The following is an 18,976-nucleotide window of genomic DNA, read 5'->3' as shown; positions in this document are numbered from 1 at the left end:
TAACATCCTGTTACTGAGATGCCCCATGTCCTCCCTGGTGTGTGATCTCCCTCATTGTGATGAGCAATAAGCAGTAAGCTCCACCTGTTTAACTACAAGTGGCCCTGGTGGAGGGTGTTGACCATAACACCCACAGACATAAGTCCTCCTTGTTGGAGGAGGGTTTAATTGGCCGTCTTCTCTCTCAGACTATAAGTTCCATGAGCACAAGTCGTCATCTCCTGGCCTAGAACTGTGGCTGGCACTCAGTGGGTTCTCAGGCACTGTTTATCCAGTGAGTTCAGAATGAATGGAACATAACTTAGGAAGTAGTGTCCGCCACCCTGCAACCAGTGGTTTATGATGTCAGTGTGGGGTAAATTCAGCTGAGTCTTCTGTTTTCAGTCAAGCTCCCAAGAGATCCAACCCTTAGTCAGGTGAGGTTGTGGCAGGAGATATCTTTTTCGGTTTTGACTCCCAAGGGGGTGGGCAGGTGTTGCCACTGCCATTGCAAGGTGTGCAGCCAAGATCAAGTTCCCCCGGGGAGCCACTGTTTAGGTCTTGAATACACTAAGGAACAGTAGCACTGGGTTTGGTACAGACAGGCTGCAGGAGGCAAGAATGGCCGAGTGGGGGCTACAGGACCAGCAAGAAGTCCTCTGGCCCTCACTGCTCTTTCTTACTCCGAGAAGCTGTAGCCATTCATCAGTCTCTGTTGCAGTGTGCCCATGAAGCTCTTTGCCTGAAATGCACTCCCCCTACCCTGCAACTCTGGAAATGCCACAGTTTAGACCGTGTTTGATATAGGAAGCCTACTCCCGCACCAGCAGTACAGGACGGGGCAAAGCCATCACCATTTTGGTCTATGAGGCAGTGGGCAAGTTCAGAGACACCAGAGAGAAACTTTAGGGTCCAAGGGCCAGCAAGAGGTCAACAGTGAGGGAGCCATCTGTGGAGGTGAGAATGAGCTGCAGGGAGGAAGGTGGGGTGCATCACAGAATAAACAGCCCCATTTACAGTCACTGACCAGACAGGCGGGTCCCACTCCCCTCCTTAGCAGAAACATTGTATGGAACAATGGTTAATGATAATTGGTAAAGATGTAAAACTATTTAGTGAGGGGCCTTTCAGCCCCAAAGAGGGAAACATAAGAAAGTACTCTTGTTAATGCATGTAAGTAAACAAAGACTCTGCCAGGACCTTTCAAAACTAACTCAGGAGCCTCTTGTGAGTGGAGTCATCTTTATCGTGAATGTCATCCCTGGTAGCTCCCCAACTGCAGGGGCAGGAGCTCAGTACTTCTCACTTGCCACCTCTGAAAATCTTGTCCCATTATGAGTCTGATCCCAGTTGGTTGGCGGTGGCAGCGGGAATGGCCTCTACCCGCCAGTCTCCTCCCAGACATCCATGGAAGCTGTGGGTGTAGCCAGGACAAAACTGGAGGATTCTTGGGCCTGGCTCCAGAAAATTTCTCCAAAAAATAGGCAGTGTGTTCTGTGAAACTATTTTCCACTCTCAATTGGGTTCCAGCGTAGATGAGTGGGGATGCCCTCTGGGAGTTGTTCAAAGGTCACAGGCTTTGTTCATTAATATGTTAATGTTCAAAAAGTGAATTAAACATAGGTATTCTAGGGCTGGGGTTGTAGCTCAGTGGTAGAGCATTGGCCTCACACCTGTGAGGCCCTGGATTTGATCCTTAGCACCACATAAAAATAAATAAATAAATAAATAAATAAATAAATAAATAAATAAATAAAATAAAGATATTCTGTCCATCTACAACTAAAAAAAATATTAAAAATTTTAAAAAGCCCATATGCATTCTAGGCACCATGCCGGGAGCTGAGTGGATATAAAGGAATTAAGACAAAGAGGAGAATAAATCATAGTACTTGTTGTTAAACATAGCACAACTAATGCTCAATGGTACCCCAAACACTCAAGCTGAAAAATTAAATGAAGAATGCCATAGAGTTTCAAATTTAAATGCTTTGGCAGAGTCACAGAGGGAAAGGTAAATTGAGGAGGTGACATTCCCAGTAGGCCTTGCTGCGTGAGTACAATTCAACAGCGGAGGAAAACAGCCTATCCCTGATCATATGAAGAAAACTCACCACATATAAAACAGACAAAAGAGTTGGTAAACTGTATTACCCATGGGTCCAAAGAGAAGTCTCAAGGGAAATAATAATAAATAAGCAGACAATAAATCTTAAAAGGATGTCTTTCAAGACAATATAATATTAAGAGTAATGTAATGGGTACAAACTTAGATAGGAGGGATGAGTTCTAGTGTTCTGTGGAAATGTAGGGTGACCGTATTTAATAATAATTTGCTATATTTTTTTAAATATCAACGAGAGGGTTGAATGTTCCCAACACACAAAAAAATGATAAATATACTCTGTATCCCATTAATATGTACAATTATTACATAACAATTTTTAAAAAGTCATAAAAATCCAGTTTCTCATAAAATCTATTATAGGTAAAGAAGTCAACATCTTTTTTTTTTTTTTTTTGGTGCCAGGGATTGAACCCAAGGGTGCTTAACCACTGAGCCACATCCCCAGATCTTTTTATATTTTATTTTGAAACAGGGCCTCACTAACTTGCTTAGAGCCTCGCTAAATTGCTGAGGCTGGCTTTGAACTCACCATCCTCCTGCCTCAGTCTTTGGAGTTGCTGGGATTACAGGCATTTGCCACCATGCCCAACTAATATCTTCTTAAAATGCTGTTTGTTTCAGTACTAAAAACAGGACTGATTTGGTGTGCACTGGCTGGCAAATGTCTCAAACTTTCTTTCTCACATGAGAAAACCAGATCATCAGAAACTCATAAATGGCTGGGTTGACAGTATCCCTATGTCTCCTTCCAACATTTGTGTGTGTGTGTGTGTGTGTGTGTGTGTGTGTGTGTGAGAGAGAGAGAGAGAGAGAGAGAGAGAGAGAGAGTATGTGGTGTTGGGGATGTATCATTAAGCTACACCCCCAGCCATCAATGTGGTTTCTTAATGACTGGCTTCCAAGATTGACATAATATCTTTGAGTTGTTTTCAGATGCACCTTGAGCATATCTCTGTTTTTTCATTTTTACTCAGGAGATGGAAGAGAACTGTTAGTAAACAGAAGTTTCTCATGGCTTCATTTGTATGAGAGCATATCAGGGACAACAAATAATATACATTTCTGACTATTAAAAAGTACATAGAGGGCTGGGGAAGTGGCTCAAGTGGTAGCACGCCCTCCTGGCACGCGTGAGGCATTGGGTTTGATCCTCAACACCACATAAAAATAAAATAGAGATATTGTGTCCACCTAAAACTAAAAAATAAATATTAAAAAAAGTACATAGAGCCAGAACATACCTGTAATTCCAGCTGCTTGGCAAAGCTGAAGCAGGAGGATCATAAGTTTAGAACCAGTCTCAGCAATTTAGCAAAATCCTGTCTCAAAATAAAAATGAAAAGGGCTGGGGATATAGCTCAGTGGTAAAGCGCCCCTGAATTCATTTCCCAGTACAAAAAAAAAAAAAAAAAGAGAGAGAAGGAAAAAGAAAAAAGTACATAGAGTTGAAAAAACAGAAATACAACCTATCAAAATATGTGGTATGTAGTAAAAGTAGTGCCGAGAGGAAAAGTAATAGCACTAAATACTTACATTAAAAGTGAGAAAGGTCTCAGATCAGTAAATTAAATTCCTCCTTCAAGAGACGAGAAAAAGAACAGCAATATAAACCAAAAGGAAAAAATAAAAAGCATAAACCAATAAAATGGAAAATAGGAGCTCAATAGGGAAATTTGATGAAACTAAAACACCTGGTTCTTAAAAAAATCATTAAAATTGATAAACATCTAGTAAGACTGACAAAAACAGAAAGAAGACACAAATTACCAATACCAAGAAAGAAATAGGGGATATCTGATAGCTCTTTCATTACAAAGATAGTGTAAGCAACTTCACAGGATAAATCAGACACCTTGAAGAAATGGATCAATTCTTCAAAACCCACAAACTGCCAAAACCCAATCAATATGAAACAGACAATCCAACTAGTCCTATCATCACTAGAGAAACATAATTAATAATTTAAAAGCTCTCCCCAAAGAAATATTCAGGCCCACATAGTTCTGGTTTTTAAATTTTTTTTTTTTTGAGAATGTTTTAAAATATCAAGGAGAGGGTTTGAAGCAGATAATGGAAGAGGAAGGAATACTTTCAAGTTGATACAAAACCAAACAAAAACGGCAAAGAGAGACAGAAATTATAGACAAATATTTTCATGAACTTGGACATAAAAAAGTCCTGAACAATCCAACACCTATTTGTGATCAAAACTCTTGACAACTTAGGAGTATGGGGGACTTAGCATGACTTGATAAAGAGCATCCACAAGAATTCTACTCTGAAAGTGGTGGGTAAAAAAAATATCAATATTGATTATATACTTAAATATAAACATGAAACTACAAGCTTTTTAGAAAAACTAGGCAAAAATTTTCAGGATTTAAGGTTGGGCAAAGAATTCTTAGATTTGAAGCCAAAAGCATGATCCATGCATGGAGACATTGATAAACTGGATTTCTTTTCTTTTTAGATTAGATTACATGTTTGCTTTCCCACATTCTGAAAATATTTAAATACAATAATTTTTTGGTTTAATTTCTTCTTAAAAAATTTTTATATACAGGAAGTAGAGTTTATTTTGACATATTATATATGCATGAAGTATAACTTATTCTAATTAGGATTCCGTTTGTGTGGTTGGTTGTACATGATGTGGAGTTTCACTGGTGGTGTATTCATACATGAACATAGGGAAGTTAAGTCCGATTCACTCTGCTGTCTTTCCTGTTTGCATCCCCCCTCCCTTCCCTTCATTTCCTCTTTGTCTAATTCAATGAACTTCTATTCTTCCCTCCATGCCTCCTTATTGTGTGTTAGCATCCACATATCGGCCTTTGGTTTTTAGGATTGCCTTATTTCACTTAGCATGATAATCTCCAGATCCAATAATTTACTGGCAAAAGTCATTCCTTTCTATGGCTAAGTAATATTCCATTATGTACATGTACCATATTTTTTATATCCATTCATCTATTGAAGGGCACCTAGGTTGGTTCCAAACCTTAGTTATTGTGAATTGAGCTCCTATAAACATTGATGTGACTGTGTAACTGTAGTATATTGATTTTAAATCCTTTGGGTATCTACAGAGGAGTGGGATAACTGGGGCAATTGGCAGTTCCATTCCAAGTTTTCTGAGGCATCTCCATACTGCTTTTCAGAGTGGTTGCACCAATTTGCAGTCCCATTAGCAATGTATGAGTGTACATTTCCCCCACATCCTCCCAAATATCTATTGGTACTTTATTCTTGATAATTGCCATTCTGACTGGAGTGAGATGGAATCTCAGTGTAGTTTTAATTTGCATTTTTCTAATTTCTAGAAAAGTTGAACATTTTTTCATATATTTATTGACCATTAGTATTTCCTTTTCTATGAAGTGTCTGTTCAGTTCCTTTGCTCATTTATTGATTGGGTTATTTGGGTAAACTATTTCATCAAAAAATTAAAATTTGGGGTCTGTGTTAGTCCATGTGGAAAGGATGAGTTATATAACAGGAAAAAATATTTGCAAATCACACATCCAAATAAGGACTGGTATTGAAAATATATGAAGAACTCTCAAAACTCAATTGTAAACACAACAAAAATAAGAACAGATATTTTATTGAAAAAGTTATAAGATGGTAAGTCGGCATATGAAAAATTGTTCAATCATCAGGGAAATGCTAATTAAAATCACAATGAGTTATCACTTACCTTCCAGGATGACAAAAATTAAAAACTGACAACAGCAAATGCTGTGAAGGAAACAAACAGAATCACTCATACATTTGTTGGTGGGAATGTAAAATGATTCAGTCACTCTGGAAAACAATTTGGACAATCTTTCTTTCTTCTTTTCTTTCTTTTTCTTTCTCTCTCTGTCACTCTCTCTGTTTCTGTCTCTGTCTCTCTCCTTTCCAATGGGGTCTCACTATGTTGCCCACACTAGTCTAGAGCTCTGGGGCTCAGCAATCCTCCTGCCTCAGCCTCCATGTCACTGGGACTATAGGCTAAGCTAGATTTCTACAACAAATGAATGGCTAAGCTAACTATGTTACATTCATATTATGGATAACTATTCAACAGTAAAAAGGAATTATTGATATATGTAATAACTTGAGTAAATATCCAGGAAATTATGCTAAGTTTAAAAATGCAATCCCTAAACATTAAATACTGTGTGATTCTATTTATACAACATTTTCAAAATGACAAAATTTCAAAAATGGAGAATATTTTAATGGTTTCCAGGTGTTAGAAGTCTGGGAGAGAAGTAAATAAGATTATAAAGGGATAAAGATGATCTTTGGAGTGTTTGAACTTGAATATTGAGTATCTTGACTGTGGTTATGAATATACAAACTTGCAGAGGTGAGGGAACTGTATATCACTTACACAAACACAAACACACACACGATTTCCAGTAAAACTGGGGAAATACACACACACACACACACACACACACATGATTTGAAATACAAGACCAGTGGATTGAATCAATGTTAATGCACTGTAATGTTGCACTTTGGGAAAAATTGGGTACAATGTACAGGGGAAGTTTCTATTGTTTCTTATAACTGCCTGTGAATCTCCAATGATCTTTATAAAAATTTCAATTAAGAAAAACTTATTCAAAAGTTATCCCCAGTACCAAAAACCAACCAACCAAACAAACAAAAAAGTTCACAGACCTTTTTAGTGTGTCTCCCCACCCATAGAAGGCTCTGAGTTAAAATGCTTTTAAAGAAGACATCATTTCCCATGCTATTTACAGTATTTCAGCACATACAGGCTCGGGAGGCTGAGGCAGAAGGATGTTGAGTTCAAAGTCTTCCTCAGCAAAAGTGAGGCACTAAGCAACTCAGTGAGACCCTGTCTCTAAATAAAGTACAAAATAGGGCTGGGGATGTGGCTCAGTGGGTGAGTGCCCCTGAGTTCAATCCCTGGTACTGTCTCCCTCCCAAAATGGAAAGCTGCCCAATACATTTTATTCAAATAATGTCAGTACTAAAAACCACACGTGGAACCCCCAGATAAAAGAGAACTTTGAAAAATGAAGCCCCTTTGGTTGAGATGGAGAGGGAGTTCAGTTACTTCTTCCCCTCCTTCCCACTCTTCTCCTTGACCCTCCTTGGCCTCTTCCCTTCCTCACCTAAGAGCTATCCAGTTCACTGTTGAAAAATCACTGTGTGAAACATCACATGATACCCCATTAATATGTACAATTGTTTGGGTGCTTTATGTATCAGTTAAAAATTATAAAAATGAAAATATAAAAATAAAAAAGGGAAATGCCACTATTGCACAAAGCTAATTATTGAGAATTATAACTGAAAAATCCCAAATATCACACTAGCAAATTGATTTCAAATTGAAGCTATCATCTAATGTCACTTACAAATAAAGGTTTATCTCAAGAGCATTAAAATGGTACAAAATGTAAAATACTTTATGTATGACACATCATTGATCCAATAAGAATCCCGTATGATAAACTTAAAAGGTGCTGGAAAATAAACTTAATAAAATTCATATCCATCCCTGGTTCTTTTTCAAAAACCAATTTACTAATAATAGAAGGAAATGTTCTTAACTTGACAGACAATGGGTTGAAGAACCATCCCAGCATCTTCAGGCATGCTCTGAGCCTCCAGAAGATTTATCTTCTGGAGCTTAATGTAAGGCTGGAGGAGCAGAGGCTCTGGGTGGGGGAGAGATCAAAGGCTGCTGCATGGGGCAGGGCGAGAATAAGGAGAATAGGGGTGTCGTGCTTGCCTGGGGAGGGGTGGCTCACTAAGAAGAGGGCCTGACGTTGGCTTGGGCTGTGAGGATAAAAGAGAAATTGAAATGGACTCCAAGGTTCAGATGTTGGGTGAATGAGCGATGTCACACTCAGAAATGGAGTCGGGGTGGTGGGGGTGGTGCAGGCTTTGTGGTCAAGGGATAAAATCCATTTTTTTCCAGAAATGCCACAGAGGTGAGATGAAGTGTGGCAACACGCCACATCCCCAAAGAACTTCCATCACTTTCTTCTTGACTCAAGGTCTGCTAATTTCCAAGGGATTTTTTTTTTCATGAGAAAAACCTGGATTCATTAAATTGTTGTCTAATAAATGCAATATATTTTGATGTGGATTCTAGAGTCCCAAGCAGCTTCAGGAGAAATCTGAGATATAAAGTCTGGTTTGGGGCTGCACTGAAACAACCTGCTGCTAATAGCTGCATAATAAGAAGACTGGAGACAGTTGGGTTGATAATGATCATTACTGAATTTTCTATAATGAGCCTTTATATTCTTTTTTTCATAGGATTGGGGATGTAACTCAGGGGTAGAGCACTTGCCTAGTGTGCTTAAGCTCTGGGTTCAATTTCCAGTATGGAATATAATTGAGGGAAGCTCTTTTTTTTTTTTTTTTTTTTTGCTAGAAGGAGCTTTCAAAAACAGTAGATAGGCAGGAAAAGGGAAGTACCACTCAAGTTTTTCCATCATGGGGAAAACTGGGAGTTAAATATGCCAGGAAGATTTCCCAGAATAGAGTCTGGGCAAGGACATTGTGAAGACAAACCATCCCCAGATTTGTCCCCCTGGATCCTGGTTTTTAAAAATCTTCCCTTACCAATTGCTGGTACCTGCAGCATGGGCGGCAGAACAGCATTTGTGAGCCTTAGCAAATATCAAGTTTCTATAATGCACAAGAAATGACAAAGAACATTTCCCTCACTGGAGTTTTATCGAGGCCCTTGTGGCAGATTTCGAGTGGGACTGGGTTGGCGGAGGAAAGGGAGTAGGAGTTGGGAGGGCTTCAGGGAATCGTGACTCATTTTCTGATGTTGAAAAAGGAGGAGAGAAAGAATGACAGGAGAAGTGGTCCTTAAAGAACCCCAGAGAAGTCTGCTGGTATTTGTGCAGATACTTCTTTCTCCTTTGAAGAGGTTTTAATTTCTATTGTCTGATTTAGTCTTCACTCTGTGAAGGTCCCATGGAGATGCTAACCTGCAGGCTTCAAAAGGCCATGGGCACTCCTCCACTGAGAAGCTGTCTCCCCGCAGAGCACATCAAATTTACCCATCTGCCACAAGAAATGTAAATCATGTAACTTTTACAGAATGAGGCAAGAAACGAGTCGAGCTGCGATGACTCTCTCTCTTGTGTTCCATTTGTAAATATTTAAGCATGTATTCATATTGCCTTCTGAGATGCCTTTCTTTTTAAAGCCCATACATTCTTCCTGGTTTCTAACCTTTCAGTAGACCCTTTAAAATCTTAGTAACTTTAGTCACTTTAACCAAAGAACCTTGTAGATGCAACGCCTGGAGCTCCAGTGTGTCATTGCAAGCTTTTGAAATCCCAGAAGGTGCTTGCAGAAGGACAAAAAAACATGGGCCCAGTGGTTGGAACACCAACCTGAGAAGACTCACATGGGGCTGTTGACAAGAGGAGTGGGGGACAAGAGGCAGGGAGCCAGCACTGTGGGTAGGACAGAGGGAGATGGCTCTCAAATAGCTTCCAACAAATCCTAGCGGGGGCACCTCCCACATTTCTCAAAGGACATACAGTTTTCTCCTCCTGCAGCAGAGAGAAGCTCTTCTTTCTTTTTAAAGTTGTAGGTTGTAGGGTAGATTCCATTACCATCAGGTTCAGGTCCAAGTCCAAAGGGCAGCCCGAGCCTCTCGTGCCAAGCGTCTCCTGCTCCATCAACATGGTCCAGATGTGGAATACCTATGAAAACAATATGTAATGTAATGTACAATAAGAATATAATATTAACAAATACACACACACACACACACACACACACACACACACACACACAAGCTATAGCTTATTATTTCCAATCTGTTGTAATGCACCTGTGTCAATTTCATTAAAATATTGGACAGCATTGAAAATTGGGGACTTAATGGGTTAAGTTTGGAAAGTTTCTTAATTCTTCTGTCAGATTCTGGTCTCCATGTGTAATTTGAATGTCACACGCCCTCATGAAATCATTTAGCTTTGCCCCAGGAGGCCTTCAGAAGTGGTCTTGTGGGATGACATGATTTCGTTCTCATTTATTGTTTTTCTTTCAATCTGTATAGCAGGTGTGAGCACCCTTCCATTTCACCTTTCAGAGAGGAACATTCACAAACGGGACCCCAAACCCATTGGCCATTGCTCTCTGCAATATCAATGTTTTTGTTTCTTTTTGCTTTTAAATAATCAAACTTGAGCTACTTAGTGTACATTCGTGGGCTCCAGAGTTAGGAAATGATGCTTTTTGATGTTGCTATAAATGCCTTATTTTAAAATTTTATTTTCTATTAGTTTGTTGCTCCTCTGTAGAAATACAATTGATTTTTGAGCTTTTATTTCCAGGGTTCCTGATAAATCACTTATTAATTATAATAATCTATATCAAAATCTCTGCAGATAATAACAGTTTACTTCTTCCTTTCCAATCCTTGAAGTTCTTAATCTTTCTCTTGTTTATTCCACCTCCTTTGATGTCCAGGACGTGGTTAATAGAAATGGTGCATCCTTGTCTTAGTCTTGACTTTAGGAGAAAAACACTTAATATTTCATATCTTTTTTGTTTGTGGTACTGGGGATTGAACCAGGGGTGCTCTATCACTGAGCTACATCCCCAGCCTTTTAAATTTTATTTTTAAAAAAATATTTTTAAAGTTTTTTGTTGTTGTTGTTGTTGTTGTAGAAGGACACAAGACCTATTTTATTTATTTATTTTTATGTGGTGCTGAGGATCCAACCCAGTGCCTCACACATGCTAGGCAAGTGCTCCACCACTGAGCTACAACTCCAGCCCCCTTCTTATTTTTTAAATTTTGAGGAAGTGTCTTGCTAACTCACCCAGGCTGGCCTTAAGCCTGCAGTCCTCCTGCCTCAGCCTCTGAGCAGCTGGGATCACAGGTGCATGCCACTGTCCTGGCTTAGAGCCCTCTGTATACACCATTCTGGATTCTCTGCCTCACCTGTCTTGTTCTAGTGAGGCTTCTTCTAGTGAGCATTTTCTCATGGGCTCTGGTCACACACGTGCTTTTTAAAAAAATTTTTTTTAGTTGTAGTTGGGCACAATACCTTTATTTGTTTATTTTTATGTGGTGCTGAGGATCGAACCCAGGGCCTCGAAAGTGCTAGGCTCACATATGCTAGGCGAGAGCTCTACCTCTGAGCCACACCCCCAGCCCCACGTGCTTTGATAGCCTTTTCCTCCATACTATGTGATTTTTTTCCCTTCATGCCCGGAGATCTTCCCTGTGATTCTGAGGCGAGAGACATCACAGGTCCCCATAGGGTGTCTTCATAAGCACAACCCCTAGGCCAAGCTTCTCCCCTCTCCTGGGCTGAGAAGCGGATGATCTAGCTGCGAGGGCCCCCTCCTCCTGACTCTCCCTCCTCCCCATCCTCCCTTGCCCACTCCCCACCCTCTAGCTCCTAGAGATTCCTTCAGGCTTTGCTGTCTGGGAAACTCAGACTGAGATAATTGATAACAGGTGTGATTGTAGAAAGCCAACTCTTAGAATTTTGAAGCTAATTACTCACAGGGTGGAAGACCTCAGCGCTCCATTATGAATGATTAGATTTGTGTGTGATAACAGCGGCATTGGAAGTGTTGGGCTTTTTAGCTGTGGTTGATGTGAACGAGGTCTAGGTGGTAAGGGAGGCACAGTGGAGGCAGTGGCTGTGGCTCATGGGGCAGTGCATGAGGCTGGGGGAGCATGCTTGTCATTGTTAATGACATGGGAAGCCTTGGGGGCATGGAAGCCAGCAGGCTCAGTGCAGCCAGCTGTCAACTGCAGGCACTCTGAAAAGGACAAATGAGAGGCTTATCTCCAAAAGTCCCAGGGAACTGTGCTGAAAACCAGTTCTGCTGATTTTTGTCCCTGAGTATCTGGGAGCTGTTATGAGCACAGCACAGTCAAGGTTGTTATGAGTTTGTGATGAATCGATGCTTCCACTGGAATGAAGTGAGCCCTGGGAATACTCTTTCTCTTAAAGTTCACTTTGCCTGTTGTTTATACGTCCTGCCGACTTTCTTTTGCTTACTGTTGTGTGGTAGACCTTTTCCCACCCTTTTTTCTTTCAACTTGTCTTTATGTTTCCTGTAAAGAACATTTAGACTAGACGGCTCTGGCTTTTAAAAAGAAGTCTGCCAATTTCTGCCTTTTAACTGAAGTGTTTAGGTAAGGGTTTAAAAAATTGGTTTATCCTTCCATTTGTTTCCAAAAACGTTTTTTATATCAATATTTCCCCCTTTGGGCGCATAAGGTAACATAATCTAAGCATTGTTCTAGTACTTTTCTTTCCCCTTCTTGACAATGTATCATGGAGATGAACTTGTGTTGGTTTATGGGCCTCTTCCTCATTTCTTTTTATAGTTGCAGTGTTCTCCATTGTTATGATGTGCCAATGTTTATTCAAACCGTTCCTATTGACAACATTTGGGTCCAGTCGTTAGCGTTTCCAAGTACAGTTGCAAGGAGAAGCATCGTGCATATGTCTTTTTTATATTTTTGCTCATGTAATTTTGGATAGAACTGTGTCCATGGGCTGCTGGTCAGAGAACAAAAGCACATGAAAATTTTCTCCCTATGAGAAATTCCTCTTTGTGGGGAGGGCACCTGTTTGCATTGCCCAGGTGGGGCTTCTCAGTTGGAAGTTGGGCCTCAGAGTGATGGGGAGGCCTGTCCATTATCCCAGGCCTCTAAATGCCAGAGCACAGAGTTCTTTTCCCATATAACATTCCGTTTCTTTAAAGAGAGGTTATCTGATTGTTGCCTGGAGGGAGTGTACATTACTTCCAGGTGTCTGTGTCTCCATGTGTGTACAAAGGCAGGGTGATGGGAGGACAATGATGGTGAGTCCACTTGTTCCAGATGTATATCTTCTATGGTAGCTCATGCTGCACTTCCACCATGTATTTCTGAACCCTGAGTCTGTCTGATAAGCTGACTTCCTTTTAGGGGTAAGGCTGAATACCTTGTTCTTGGCCGGGACTTCTGCCCACATGTTAGAGTTTTGTTTTATTTTTGGAGATGGGGTCTTGCTGTTGCCTAGATTGGTCTTGAACTCCAAGGCTCAAGCAGTCCTTCTGCCTTAACCTCCCAGGTAGCTGTGACTACAAGAGCACACCACCTCACCCAGTCAGTAGTTGTTCCTCTGCATGGGCTCTTTGTCTTGCAGAACTTTGCTGCAATCTCTTGTCTGTTTGCATCCTACCTTACTCTTTTTACTATTGAGGGTTCATATCTTCTACATTAATTAATACCATTTTATGGGTTTGAGACTGAAGAGAGGACACATTTGTGGTGTTACTCCATCATTTTGGTCCAGAACACCAAAACTTTAGAAGGAAGCATTGAGGACTCAGGAAAGGAAACAGAATTTCCAATGAGGGCTGCCTTGGACTGAGCTTAGCTTAGCTCACCTCTATTTCCTGGTTTTTGAGAAACACAAGTAAAGGATTTGAATTATGTTGAAGCTACTTTTGGTTGTGAAATGAGTGTTATTTTTTTTTTCTTTTACTTGACCACATGGGGATCTTGATACATAATGGATTAGTGACCAACTGAATTAATTTTGAAAATAGAGCCAATCTTTTTTTAAAATATTTTAGTTTTCGGTGGACACAACATCTTTATTTTATTTTTATGTGGTGCTAAGAATTGAACCCAGCGCCCCGCGCATGCCAGGCGAGCGCGCTACCACTTGAGCCACATCCCCAGCCCATAAAGCCAATCTTATGCTTAAAAACTTGGGCATAATGAAGTATTTGACTCAGCAATTCACACAGACACACGTACACACAAACCGTCCCCCGTCACCAAGAAAGAGAAATTAAAAAATCAAAACCAACCCAAAACAACAACAAATAAGACATCTGCAGAATTGTGTTCTGTGCTGGGGTGGATTCCAGCCATTCTCTGATGTAAAGTTAGTAGCCTGGGAGGGCATCATTGATTCCCTTGCAGACTTGGGCTAAATGTGTCAAAATAACCAACGAGGGTCTTTTTCAGGTGTCAGGGTTAGATCTAGAAGTACCATTTGAGAATTCATGGGGGCCTTTGCATAGGCCATACATGTTCTCAGGAGCCTTGCTTCTTCTAAGACTAAGATATAAAATAAACATTTATCCTTATAAATGGCACATGTCTCTCTTGCATAATCAATAATCTAACTTCCATCTACCCAGGAACATATTGTTTCAGGCACTGTCCTTGGTGCTGGGAACAGGACAATCCATGTGGTCAGGGAATTTATAGTCGGGTCGGGGGTGTGGGGCAGGTGGACCAGCAAAGAGACAGTTAACAAAAAGTTACGATGATGCTTGCTATTATAGTGAAATGAACAGATGAGTCAAGGATTTAATTATCATAACTAACAATGTACATTTTTATACATGCTCACTTTGACAGTGCATATATTAAAACTGAAGCAATACAGAAAAAAAAATTGGCTTGGTTCCTGAGCAGAGATGACAGAAACTCACGAGGCACTTTTATTTTTGCGAGGCAGCCTGTTGTAGTGGGAATGTCAGACTTGGTCCCCAAAGCCTGGGTTTGATAGATTTCCACTTCTACTTTTTATTTCTGTCAACTTAGCCCTCTCTGCACCTCCGTTTCCTACTTTTCAAAGTGAGGAAACTGAGCAGGGGAAAGGCGAAATGCCGGCTGAGGCTGTTCCACATTGAAGCTCCCACGGGGTGGATTCCAGCCATTCTCTGATGCGAAGCTAGTAGCCTGGGAGGGCATCATAGATTTCCTTGCAGACTTGGGCTAAATGTGTCAAAATAACCAACGAGGGTCTTTTTCAGGTGTCAGGGTTAGATCTAGAAGTACCATCTGGGGGAACAATCTTGACAAGTTTCATGGCAGTGGAGTTACATTGCTCTTTATGTCTGAAATCAGAGGCGCTGCCTCCAGTAAAATGCGCTCGAAACATACACGCAGACCGTCTCACCAACAGGGTGAGCAGAGCACACGTGGTGCACACTCAGGGATTCAGGGGCCAGTTCAGGTTACCAACTCCTGCTCACACTGGGGAATCTATTCAGGAGCCATCAAACCATCAGAACAGCCCCCTGAAAAACTTGTTAATGATGCCCTAAGGAAGTCTTTGGGGAACCCAGTATTCCATAAGATTTAGTCACTTGGAGGATAAATATGTGTTTTGGCTTATGATACATTTTGAAGATCTAGCATCTACCTCGTCAAGTTCATTGCAGATCTATGGGAAATGCAGAGGTATATCTTGTTGCAAAGTACCTAACTCACTATTCCTCAGCACTGCAGGTGGGGCGGGAGTGGCATCGTGCCGGTAGTGGGAATTCATTGCTTTGCTATTTTAATTGTGATAACATGCGCAATTCATAAAGTTTACCATGGGATCATGCTCCAGTGCAAGGCTTGGTAGTGTTAAATACGCTCACATTCATAGGCGACCGATCTCCACCTCTCTTAAAACTGAATCTCATTACCGGCTCAACAGTCCTCCATTCCCTCTCTCCCCCGAGTCCCTGACGACCACCATTCTGCTTTCCGTCTCTTTGAACTTGACCACCTCGCCACAGTGGAGTCACACAGCGTTTGTCTTTTGGGACTGGTGTTTTTCACATTGCATCATGTTCTCAAGGTTTATCCTTGTAGCATGTGTCAGAATGTCTTTCCTTTCTTTTCTTTTTCTTTTTTTCCTTTTAAGTACTGGAGATTGAACTCAGGGGCCTGTGCATGATGTCTTTCCTTTTTAAGGCTGAAGAGATCTTGTGGGATGAATGCTTGCCTTCCCCACCCCCCAAATCCATATGTTGAAGTCCTATCCCTAATATGGCTGTATGTGGAGTAAAGGAGACAGTAAGGTCAAATGAGGTCACAAGGGTGGGGCCAGGATGACAGGATTAGTCTCCCTACAAGAGACACCAGAGAACTAGCTCTCTCTGTGAGCACACACAGGGGACAGACGAAGTGAAGACACAGTGAGAGATGCCACACCAGAAATGGGATCAGACGGAAACTTGATCTTGGACATCTGGCTTCCAGAACTGCAAGAAAATATATTTATGTTCTTTAAGCTATTTAATTTATTGTACTTTATGATAGAAACCCACACAGACCAATATAATAATATTCCACTTTATCCAATATATCACTTTTTGTTTATCCATTCATCAGTTAATGACATTGGAGTTGCTCCCATGTTTTGGCTATTGTGAAGAATGCTTCTATGAACATGGGTGTATACAAATAACTTCTTCGAGTCCTTGCTTTTTCTTTCTTTTCTTTTTTTTTTTTTTTCTGGACCTGGGACTGAACCCACTGGCAATTTACCACTGAACTACATCCCCAGTCCTTGTTTTTTTAAGTTTTTGAGACAGGGTCTCACTAAGTTTCTGTGGCTGGCCTCGAATTTGTAATCCTCCTGTCTCATCCTCCCGTGCAACTGGGATTATAGGCATGTCACACCATGCCCAATTCTTTTGGGTAAATATCTAGAAGTAGCACAACTGGATCATGTGGTAATTCAAATTTTAATTTTTTAGATGTTGATGGACCTTTCTTTTATTCATTTATTTGATTCTATATGGTGCTAATGGAACCCACTGCCTCTCAAATGCCAGGCAAGTGCTCTACCACTGAGCCACAACCCCAGCCCCCTGCTTTTAACCTTGAAGGAGCCATCATACTGCTTTCTATAGCTGTGCAGTCTTACATTCCCGCCACGAGGGTTCCCCTTCGCCACACCCTCACCAATGCTTGTCATTTTCTGTATTTAATAGTAGCCATTATACTGAGTGTGAAGTGGAGCCTTTGTTTTTAAGAAATAGAAATCATAGTGGTTCTTTATCTTTTCCAGAGCAGAGAATCTGAGAACACGGTGAAAGCTCTGTGCCCTGTCCCCAGGGCAATGCCCAAATTTTCAATACAACTTCAGTAGGTTGCTTTAAGGGGCCATGACTCTCAGATTAATAATCCTCCATCTAGCCTAACAGTATCCATGGGTCAGTAAAACATACCCAGTGGTCCATAATAATTGCATTATTGATCATTTTGTCTATTTCTACCATATATTGGGTGTTTACCATCTCCCTAGTGCTGTGGTAAATATTAATATTTATTATATTTTCCCCACTTTAAAACAATCCTGTGGTGTAGATACAATCCATTTTGTAGATGAAGGAGCAGTCACATATAGGGGAGGTTCCCACACAGATGGTTCATGGAGAAACTGGGGTTCCTTGAGCTTAAAGATTTTAGTATAATTGGGGGAAATTTACTGATGCTGGATAAGAAGGTAACACCTTCCAGATGCCTGGGTTGGTGAGCGCCCTGTGGTCTTTGTGGTAGGAGGAACATATTTGCAACACAAATCTTTACCCAAGCTTGCTGATAGATGCCCAACTGCCAACTTTTGGATATTTGGGTGGGGGGAGGATTTTCTCAAGTTTCCCAGTGTTGTAACAAACCCCTTTATTCTGGGAGTACTCTTTCAATGATGAGGTCAATGGAGGAAGACAACCCCTAACCAAGTCAGGATGTTCACATCTTTTAGGTATAGCAGACTAAGAAGCAGGGAATAAAAAGAAAAATAACATGAGCTTTCTGTTTTCCCTGTGCTGCCATGACCACCATCCAAGAGTTCACAGTCTATGTTGAACCTACTGAAATGTGAAGGAATTTCTTCAGCTTTTCGGGGCTCCTCACCTCCCTTTGTATTCTTGTTTACAGATGGCAGCCATCATTGAGCCCTGATATCACCTACTCAGGACCCCCTGTTCCTTGGCCTTGGATTCAGCAGGGGATGCCAAGCAGGCTTTTGGCTTCCTGAATGCAGCTAGGAGATTTTGTGACTGTGCCATTATTTATGACTCTGGTTGCTTCATGTTGGGGAGCTGAGTTGTGCATGGCTGCAGAATGCCAAATGGCCAAGAACCAGCTGCTTCCACCCAGGAACACTGTCATCCACCCAATGGGGCTGTATGGAAATGACATAGAAGGCCTGTCAGTTAGTAAGGATGCTGGGAAATCCTACCACCACTTCCAAGGCTCAGAGCCGCTAACACTAACTGGGAACTGTCATGTGCCAGGCACCGTGCTAAGCATTTCATGGGGAATATGAAGGCCAATGAAAGTTCTTTCCAGGGAACCAGATTTGGGACACAAAGAGTTCTACTCCCTCTCTTTCCTGAAGCTGTTTAACAGGTGTCAAATCTGCAAACTGCTGGCACCTATAGAGTATAGGAGTTTGTCTGTAGCCAGGAAAAACAGAAGCCATCAAAACAAAGAGGAGAGAATAGAGACAGGTATTTTTCTTCCATAGGGCTGCTGTAACAAATTACTATAAATTAGGTGGTTTAAGAAAACAAATTTATTGTTCTCAGGCTAGAGGCCTGAAATCCAGATGTCAGCTGGGCCATGGCCCCTCTGCAGTCTCTAGGAGAGGATCCTTCTTTGCCTCTTGGAGGTTCTGGATGCTGCCAGTAATCCTCAGCATTGTTGGGCAGATGCGTCACTTCAACTCTGCTGCCATCCATGAGTAACATTCCCTCCCTGTGTGTCTTCTCCTGTGATTCTCTCTGCGTCCCTGTGTGTCTCTTCTTATGATGAGATGCCAGTCATTGGATTAGGGTCCACCACAAAAGGAAGTCAGGATGACTTCCTTTGACTACAAAGATCCTATTTCCCGATAAAACATATTCAGAGGTTCCAGATGGCTAAGAACCTTTAGGAACACTATTCAACCTAGCACAGAGCAGGTACCTCATGGCATCTGGATCTCAGGTTCCAGTGTGCACTCCAAGCTTGGAGTGTCGGGAGGGAGACCCATACACTGAGGATAAATTCTCATTTGTGAATAGTCTAGTTTTAGTTGGGTGAGTGTCATAGGCAAC

Source organism: Callospermophilus lateralis, chromosome 3 (genome assembly GCF_048772815.1).
Source record: "Callospermophilus lateralis isolate mCalLat2 chromosome 3, mCalLat2.hap1, whole genome shotgun sequence".
Classification (NCBI taxonomy): domain Eukaryota; kingdom Metazoa; phylum Chordata; class Mammalia; order Rodentia; family Sciuridae; genus Callospermophilus; species Callospermophilus lateralis.
Note: the sequence above shows the minus strand (reverse complement) of the source record.